Below are 10,157 nucleotides of genomic sequence, written 5' to 3'. Positions count from 1 at the left end.
GATATTATTCATGAATTCAGAAAAAGCAAGAAAAGGACACAAGTAAATCAATTGACTATTGGGACTTCCTGGCATGAATTCTTGTAGGGTTCAGGAGCTCCCAGCCTTCCTTGCCATACAAGTAATATTTATGCCTATTATTAAAGCCTCCATGAAAAAAAAAACCCATCAGGCTTATTTTAAGTTCTGACTTAAGCTTATAGAGAAGACAGCTGACAATGTACTGATTAATTTATAAGTCCAAAGGCTCATCATGGGGTTGATTTCCATATATCATTTACATAGATTTAGTGGAGTGTAAAGTGACACTTTTGGTTTACCCTCAAAAGGAGCCCAACTTGGGAATCGTGTTTGAAATCTGTCAGTCTTAGATTCCTTTCAATTGCTTTTGCAACTGCCTTTTACATTTGCTTTAAAATATGAAAATGGGACTATCCTTAGAAACAACAGCCCACTAGAAATTTCCAAACTTAAGCAAGACATTTTAAAAATTTCCCCAAGTTTAAAAGCACCCGTTAGCAGGAATTGGAAATGTTTTCATCAGTGCCATGCACAAAAGTACATCTGCCACAGATACATTGACAGACATAGATACCTGATTTGCATTTGTGCTGCTCTCCTGATGACATAATGTAGAAGGGCCTCAGCTAGTGCCACTCAGGTCTTTTGTAGCACAGAGCTTGGATGAGAAAAATTTGTGCTACTAGGAAAGAAAAGGGAGGCTTATAGTATCTTTATATGTATTTTATCTCATGAAAAATGGATAGGGCAAAATACAATTTTCATCTCTTCATATCTGTGCACAATGTATCCTATGCAGTGATTAGCCAGAAAGTCAGTCCTGTGGCTTTACTCAGAACTGTATCTAATTAAAATTTTAGTGAAAATCAACAATAAAAAGGGTTTCTCTTACAGCTGTCATACAAATTATCCACTTAGATCCCTAGAGTTAACTGGTAGAAAAAATATTCTAGATCGGTTTTAGAAAACTCAGATGCCTCTGCAGGCTGCCATTGTACTTGAAATACTGAAAAAAAGGATATGGTTATGACAGATTTCTAAACCCAGAACTTATTAAATTATTAAATTAAATTATTTAAGTCCATTCCATCCTTTTATTACCATCCTCCAACATACCGATGGTGTATAAAGTGAAATGAAAAACAGAAAGGTACTTCCATTGTTTGCAGGTCTTAAAAAAGGAGTCAGGTGATTAAGACAGACATGGGTCAGAAAAACCTTGCACAGGAAAATTAATTTTGCTACATCCCAAATTTTCAGAGGCACCCAAGTACTGCTTTGTCTTGCATAGCAATACCTCAGCAGATGATTATTTCTTTTAAGGTCATGCTTTCAACAGGTTTGACCATATGATCTCCTTTCTCCTCATATGTATTTGATACCTCAGCCACACTGAAAGAAATGTTTAAATAATAGAAACTGGAGCTAAACTTCACATGCTGCATTCTGTAGCACAAATGCACAGACATGCAGCAGTGCAATATGAGTGCTGTAGGGCACACAGAGCCATGCAGCTGTCTTTGCAAATATCACATTTATTCACATACAGGTAACAAGTAATAGATGAAAAGTGGTTCAAAACCAGAAGCAACAATTAGGAATGCTGTAAACCAAAACTTTGCTTGGGCTTTGATCCTTAGTTTCTAAAGCCACCCCACCTCACATGGAAGAAAACATTAAATCAGTTTGCATCACTGAGGTTCAAAGTAAATCATAAATCTCTGAGGAGCTTTATATCAAAGTTATCAGTTGAAAACAGATTTACAGTTTGTGGAGATGCTTGTGGTGGGCTGATCCAGGGTGGACAAAAGGAGCCTACCAAAATCACCACATCATTCCATCTTCAGCTGGGCAGTTAAAAAAAAAATATAACAAAAGTCTCATGGGTGAAATTCTCTACCTCCACCCCCTCCACCCTTGCAGTGCAGGGAACGGGGATTTGGGATTGGGGTCAGTTAATCAAGTGATGTTTCTGCCATTCCTTCCCCCTCCAATGTGGGGTCCCTCTTCCTGGAGACACTCCTCCATGGGCTTCTCCAGTATGAGTCCTTTGATGTGCTGCACATCTTCACAAAGTGCCACCGTGAGTCCCTCCCATGAGGTGCTGTCCTTCAGGAACAGACTGTCCAGTGTGGGTCCCCTGCAGGGTCACAAGTCCTGCCAGCAAACCCGCTCCAGCACAGGCATCCCACATGAGTGACATCCTCTTTCTGGCATCCCCTTTAATAAGAAATTAAATACCAGTGGAGGTACTGCATGGGGTCCTCCATGGGGTGTAGGGGGACAGCCTGTCTCACCTGGGTCTGCAGGGTACAGGGGGATCTCTGCTCCAAAATCTGGAGCACTTCCTATTTGGCTGAATTAGTGAAGGAGAACAGAGGGGAACTTTTAAAAATCATCTGCTTCTCTTAGCTGCTAAACTCTGCAGGTACTTAACATACATCCACATCTTGGGGCAATAAAAGTGTTTGGAATTTATTCTATGGTCAATAAGGAGAAATTTATTTGTAAAAGTATGGAGACAAACTTTCTTTGAACTCTGCTGTTGAAGAGAACGGCTCAAGAAAAACATAAAAGCACATGTTTGGTGCTGAGCTTGTCTTTGAGTTTAGTTACCATTTTGACTAAGTACCTCCTTGTCTTTAGAGACCACCATCAATTCTGAGAAGTGCAGGTCTGCCTATTCCTAGAGACATATTTCAAACAAAATTGTACAGCCCAATTCAGCAGCTGACTTATTTTGGCAGCTATGAAAGAAAAGTGAGAAGTTTAATTTAAATTTCTGTGAAGAAATTAAATACCAGTGGAGGTACTGCAGAGCAGCCTATAGTGCAGTTATACTGGGATCACATATGGCTTATGGACTCTTGAAAGAAGTGTGAACCCAGGTGATTCTGAATTGCTCTTGATGTGTCAGTCTGTGGTAAGAGCAGGGGAGGGGAAAACAGCAGACGCTTTTCAGAAGGTTCTTCCTGTGTCTGCTCATCCTCCACTGCATGTTTCTGGAAGTTCTGTATTCCAAGACATTTCCTACCAAATACGTTCTTGCACATATTAATACTGCATATGTTTTTATGAATCCAGCAGGGGCCTGGAGGATTTCAGAGCCCACCCTTGTCTCAAAAGTGTAACTAGAAATAAACTCTTTCTGGGTCTTATTTCCCTCTGCTAAGTGCAGATGGTGCACAGTTTGGCATTGGCACAACATGCGCAGTAGTGATTTTCTTAATTAACCCACAAAATTATCAAGATGAGGATACAGTAACTTGGGCTGACTGAAAAGGAGTAAGGAGCACATAGGAAAAAAGTTTGCAGGTAATGTATAAAGTCATGGGGTTTTTTTCCCCATTTTCCAACATGTAACAAAAAAATTCTCATTTGTTAGTATTATTTGACGGTGAATAATCTATTCTTTTTTATATAATACTTTTCTCTTAAATCACTATTGCATTATATGCTCTTACATGCATGCTACAATTTTTTTTTTTCAGATTGTGTCTTGTAACATGCAAGTCACAGCTTCATATTCTGGGTTATGACGTAAACTAGAAGAATTTCTTGTAATTAATTTGACAATGTAAACCATCAACTATTATATTCAAATGAAAGATATACATAAATATATTTTGTACAGGAAAACTGACTCGGAAATACAAAACTTACGTCTGTTCTCTCAAGTAAAAGCAATTTGCAATTATCGAAATGAGATTCAAGTCTGGAATTCTCGTCGATGCAAACCTGCAAAATGGTCCGTGGCCACGAGAGGGCAGAAATAACACTCCTTGTAAAGCCTGACTTTGGGAAGAATCCTGTATTCCCTTATAGAATCTGGGATGTAAATTAGCAGGACAAACTCCTGGAGGAGTTAGGAAAATGGAAACTACATCATTAGCTTTACAAAATCTATCTCATGAGCTTTAAACCTTAACAAGTCTGGTCATCTCAACTTTCTGACTTTTAATAACCATTCCTAGAACAAATAAATAAAATTAAAAAAAAAAAGAAATTACAGTGGCATTTGACATAAAGCCTGAAGAGAGGATTTGCTACAGTGTGTATTAATCTTCCTATCAAAGCTTTCTAACTTTTGCCTTTTAACACCAGCTTAAGGATAAGAATATGTATAATTTCTCACTTAAAAAAAACAGCTTGCTTTGGCTCTTTTTAGATCTGAGTGCATCTCTAGCCCTCACAATATTGTGGCTATCAAAATCAGTGACAAATCCAGAGAATGATGTCTCTAACTTACTCACTGAAATGCTCACATCCCTCTACTTTTTCCCACCAAAATTATGGGGGAAAACAAAAATGATTAGACACATTACTTTTCTCCCTATTTAGCTGAACTGGCCTCACCTTTTCTTGACCCACTACTATGTAGGTAACATAGCTTTCTTCACTTAGAAATGATATTTCAATTTTTGGTTTCCACTGGCTCTGTCCCATTTCACCATCTGAAGCATATTGAGTTTCAGCATGCAGAGACTACTGACTTACCTCAGCAAGTCTTCATCTTCTCTGTACTAGTCAAGGGGAAGGTTATAAGATCCCTGTTATAAGATCATATATGTACCACAGCTAAACACAAGTTAGTATTTTACCTGCCTGTGAGAACCAGCAGGAGATTTTTAGTCCCTGGAGAAGAATATTTTGGTCAAGAAGGTGGATTGTGCTTTCAGTTCCTTGTTGTAAAGCTCTTTCCTCTCTTTTCCCCAGGAAAAGGGATAGTTTTCTTTATCCCACTTTCCACATAACTGCAAGAGCATGGGAACAACCTTGGATACACCTTGAGTGTGGGATTATAGGAGCAAGCAATCAGAAGGGCAGTGGAGTAAGAGAGGAAAGCAGTGGACAAGCTCTCAAGAAAAAAAACACAGGTAGAAACAGAAGCACTACAAGGAGAACTCACTGCAGGACATTTTTAATATGCTTAGGTAGACAGTTGGAGTAGTAAAGTTGTCAGTCTTGTAATTGTCATTTTGAGGACTGGGTTGAAGTCAGCTTTTCTTAGGTTTCCTGAATAGCCTAGAAAGAATTCTTGAATGACCACACTTCTCAATACCACCTCATTTCTGCTTTTGACTTCTGACCTTCACAGCATTTTAGAAGCAGAACTGGTTGTGACAAGTTTATTCTCTATCTTCTCCATGACACAAGATGGGACCAAAAGGACAAGAGGGTTTTACTTAGCAGTCTTTGAAAAGCCTTTAAAACACACATGCATGAGTCTGTGGGCCCTATTGGGGTGAGTGCTGAAGGAGCTGGCTGGTATCTCAAGGCACTCTAAACCTTGAACAATACAACAACTGGGAGACATGTCTGAGGATTGGAAGAAAGCAAATGCCATTTGTATCTTTGAAAAGGGCAGGAAGAAGGAGCCATGGAACTATAGGCTGGTTAGACTTATTTCCAGCCCTAGGAAGATACAGAGCCACTCATCCTGGAAACCAGTTCCACGCACAAGATGCAGATGACCAGGAGCATGAACTCACCAAGGGAAAGTAATGGTTGATGAACCTGATGGTATTCTACGATGAAAGGACAGACATGGTCAGGACAATGGACATTGTCTACCTTGACTTAAGTTATGCTTTTGACACTATTCCCCATAAGACCCACACATAGAGGAGATGATGAATTATGGCCTGAATGAGAATGAAAACTGCCTGAATTGCTGGGCCCAGAGAGTGATAATCGGTGCTACAAAGTCTAGTTGGAAGCCAATAATGAGCAAGGTACCCAAGGAACAATACCAGGGACAGACCTGCTCAATGTTGCCATGATTATGTGGGTGATGGGGCAGGGTGATGCAACAACTCATGCAGTTCAACAAAGGCAAATGGAAAGTCTTGCATGTAAAAAGGAACAGCCCCATGCTGCAAGGAGGACCAGCATGTGCTGCAGCTGGCCAGATGGAAAGCAGCTTTGTAGGAAGGACTGGTGGTGCTGGTGGACACCAGGTTGGACAGGAGCCAGCAAACTGCCTTTACTAGAAGGAAAGCAAATGGTATCTGGGGCTGCATGAGGAGTGGACAGCAGTTTGAGGGAAGTGGTCCTTCCACTCTACTCAGCACTGGTGGGACCACATCTGGAGTACAGTGTCCAGTTCAGAACTCCCCAGAACAAAGGAGATGGAGCTACTGGAGCAAGTCCCGTGAAAGGCCACTAAGCTAATGAAGGGTCTAGAACATTTCTCATATGATGAAAGGCTGAGCACTGTGCAGCCTGGATAAGAAAAGGCTCAGGGAGGATCTCATCAATGTGTACAAACACCTGAAAAGAGGTTGCAAAAGAAGATGGAGCCAAGCTCTTTTAATTTATGCCCAGGAAGAAGACCAGAGGTGATGGGCATCAACTGAAACTCAGAATGGTCCATCTGAACATAAGGAAGCACTTAGCCTGTGAGGGTGACTGAGCCCGGAGAGGGTGTGATACCTCCTTGGAAACATGGTCATAGGCAGCCTGATTTAGGTGGCCTTGCCTGGGTAGGGGTTGCACCAGGTGACCATCAGAAGTCCCCTCCCACCTCAAGCATTCTGTGATTTTGTGGTATCCATCTTTCCCTGACACTATTTCTCCATCAGCACAAGACATCCACTGCAGCCCGGTAAGGGAGCTATGCAGAGATGTATCAAGGACCTTCATTCTACCAATTAGTTGTTGTTTTTTTTCCAAAGAAATTCAGTAATGTGGAGATACAGGTGGCAGCAAAGCACACAACTAAGGCACTGATAGATTTACATGTGGGGGATGACCATTTTGTGTGAAAATTCAGAGTGTAGAACTGATGTCCTAAGCCTTTTTCTTCCAGCAACACCCTCTATAATAACAGCTGAGGTAGCTCATTCCCATTGTATCCTAAACCCACAATTCTAATTCTTCCATAGTATATTTCTGGGAGGAAATGACAGACATTTTTCAACAGCTGAGTAATTAATGAAATGAAAGAAAATATTCTGCTGAGTCTTTTCCAAACATTCAGCTCTAGAGTAAGACGGATCATGAAAAAGACATACTGAAATAATTTTTTTTGAGAATATATTAAACTTGTGAACTCTGGAAATCTGTGCCAGCTGTATCACTGGCACATGGCATCAGCATTAAAGCTTAGTTCACTTTAATATGATGGACAAGCCATCCAGGTTAAAAACAAATCAATGGTTCAAAATCATAATAAACCAATTACTGGCTCAACTGGTTATTAATAACAAAATAGTGCATTTAATAGGTATTCAGAAAAACTATTTATGTATTGTCACCTGCCAAAAGACATGCTTACAGCTTTTTTCACACTGCTTTTCCAAGAAAAGTAGGACCTCCAGCTAGTTTTGCTCTCACTGATGAAAAAAAAAAAAAAACCCAGAAAAAAACACTCTTTTCAAATGCATCCATATATTTTGATGCCAATTCAAGCCAAACGAAAAACATATTGAGAGAAAAGAAAAGGTCAGCAGAAGAAAGTAAAGCAGACCAAAATCTATCACCATGTCTGTCAAACGCAAGAAGACAAAAACCTCCAGCAAGCCAACTTAACCAGAATCCAAACTCCACCAGTGGTGGCCAGCTCCAACTGTTTTGAAGGATGGTGTGAGCATCCCACAAGATCTTGGCAAAGAATATTGGTATCTTCAAGAATAGGAATAAAAAATTGGCACTTTGTGGAAGTCTTGCTGCTGTGCTGCCTGCCTTACTTGAAATCCACTAGGATCATCCAATTTGTCAAGAATTGAACCGACATCCGCATGACTTCACTCAGTTCTTCTCAATCAAATTTTCTGCAACAAACTGTCTTGGTTTGTGGCTGTATTTATTGCTTTATTCAGGACAGGTAAAACTGCACATGGCCTATGTGTGTCTTGGATCCCAGCTCCCGGGTGTGCTCTAATATCCTTCCACCCCATTCAATAATTAAACCTCTGCTGGCATCACCAGCTACCTCATCCTATGTATGTGCTGCTCCCCAACACCCTCTTGCTGTGATGTCAAATACTACCAGAACACAGACCAAAGCATAGTCCTGAATAAGAAGCATGCACTGAATAAGAAGGTAAGCTTAGTTCAGAGTTCAGCCCTGCACAGTTTCCTATTAACACTTTTCTTCCAAAGAGAAAGACAATAATGGTTGGGAAGAGAGGAGCTGATCTCCAAATACTGTCTCCTGTGTTGGAATAATATTTCTTTAGGGTTCTGTAAGCACAATATTTGTTACATTTAGAAATCAATTTTTATTTAGGTATCATTTCTCAAAATAATCATGTATCACTTTCCTATACCTTCTTACTTCCTCCCACTGGGAGCTTTTCCTCAGCAAAGCCTCCCAGTGCGATAATTCATTGTCTTGATCATGAATTTCTGAAAGTTCTGGGGCTGAAATGTGTATGATGGTGGCTCCTGCTTTGGAGAGATATCATCCTGGAAACTACTGATTTCCTTTGTGGCTGATTTCCTCTGGATCTTCCTCAAGGACTTGTGACTTTGGTAACTGAGCTAAAATCTCATTGGATTCTTCTGCCAAGGAATTGGGCCAGTTTGCCAGGGAACAGAACTGCACAGACAGTGTGGGCTCCTCTGCATGCATTGGACTGTATTGAGAGCACTGTTCCTAGGGATGTGCTGACCCTTGGTCTGGGTCCTGCTCCTAAGGGAGGTGTCACTGACTACAAGCTTGAGGTCCCCAAGCCAGCCACCTGGAAGTGCTGTGCAAGGAACTAATTTTCTGGAGCTGAAGGCAAGTTTTAGGATTTGAATGGTGGGTTGGGACTAGTGTAGCTGCAGGGACATAGGACATATATCTTCAGAACCCCTCTGATGAGGGAGGGTGGATTATTGTGAATCAGTGGTCCTGGTGGTGGTATGCTGGGTAAGACTGCAGATAGGTTTTAGTCTGTATGTATAACATGGATGTGAAGCTGAGTGGAGTCAATCATGATCTGGTGCTATGGATGATAGCTGAAATTGATGGCATAGATCCCTGCCTCAGTGGGCAGCTGCTGTCACGGAGTTGCAAAGAGAACACATGAAATGTGGGAGTTCCCTATACGTGCAATAGGCAGGGGCAAAAAATCTAGTAGTCACAGGCTCCATCTGTAATTTTGGCAGCTGGAAATAAATTTCTGAGACAGGCTAATAAAGCTGGATAGAAAGGAAATTCCACTGCGGTCAGAACAATGTGGACTCAGAAGTACATTGCATAGCAATTTCTAGCAGAACCACAGCAGTTCTGCTAGAAGGAAAGTCTGATTTCTGTTGCTTGCCCACTTGCAGATTATGGATCAACAACTCAGAAGATTTTTCTCACTGCAAGCCAATTGTACTTGAATATCAGTCATCAATGTAAGATTCCCATAGTGTTCATATAGATACCACAGCAGATCTACCCAGTACTCTATAAACTGCCAGCATGATAGAATTTGTTTAGGTTTTTTCACTTGAATGTGCTACATCAACTTATTTTCTTCAAAAACATATGGCTGAAACTCCCAGACATCCTGGAAGAATAACATATTTCAAATATTTTCAAATTAGTTCCCAATTTTAATAAAGCAAAGCAAAATCTTTTTCATTTCACTAACATACGCCAGAGAAGAAGAGGACTTGATTAAAATATACTTTTTGTCAAACTTTTGCCAAAGTCAGGATAGCAAACATACCAGTCAGATGAATATAAATTTCTCCTTTCTCCTTGAGACTCTTCTCAGACTCTTCTTCCCATTGTAAGGTCCATATCCAAAAGCTATCAGATCATTAAGTGCAGAGCAACACAGAAGTCTTAAAAGCACAACTCAAAATGTAAGGACGTAAAACAAAAGCCTCTCAGTCTTCTTCACATGATGAGCCATTGTTTTTTAGTCAAAAGGAATCTTGTCACAGTGTGTGGCAAGCAGAGGGAATTCAGTGCTTCCCTTTGTGAACTTATCTAGCCATTATTACACACTGTGCTTGTCATGGAACAAACAGGTTCCTGAGGGCTTCCCCAGGATTGTCCCAGAAGAAGCAGGCACAGATACAAGGGAGTGCTCTGTTGGCTCTTGGTGGATGAGAAAGGAAACAGTATGCTTCTTTGTCTACTTTGTCTAAGAAGCTGATGGTGGCTTTTTGAGCAGACTCTGTCTTTGAACCAAAGCTTCATCTGATAG

At 40.6% G+C, this 10,157-nt stretch overlaps 1 long non-coding RNA gene across 1 annotated transcript in view; it reads right to left on the bottom strand.

Moving 5' to 3' along the window:
* LOC135287494 (uncharacterized) overlaps positions 1-9,876 on the bottom strand; it is a 39,894-nt gene extending 30,018 nt beyond the window's left edge. Inside the window, exon 1 of the long non-coding RNA XR_010351164.1 lies at positions 9,672-9,876. This is a non-coding gene — a long non-coding RNA (uncharacterized LOC135287494). The remainder of the gene's footprint in view (positions 1-9,671) is intronic.
* Positions 9,877-10,157: the final 281 nt, after the last annotated feature.

The sequence above is a fragment of the Passer domesticus genome, chromosome 1 (genome assembly GCF_036417665.1).
Source record: "Passer domesticus isolate bPasDom1 chromosome 1, bPasDom1.hap1, whole genome shotgun sequence".
NCBI lineage: Eukaryota > Metazoa > Chordata > Aves > Passeriformes > Passeridae > Passer > Passer domesticus.
The sequence above is the reverse complement of the archived record's forward strand: the minus strand, read 5'-3'. Positions and strand labels throughout refer to the sequence as shown.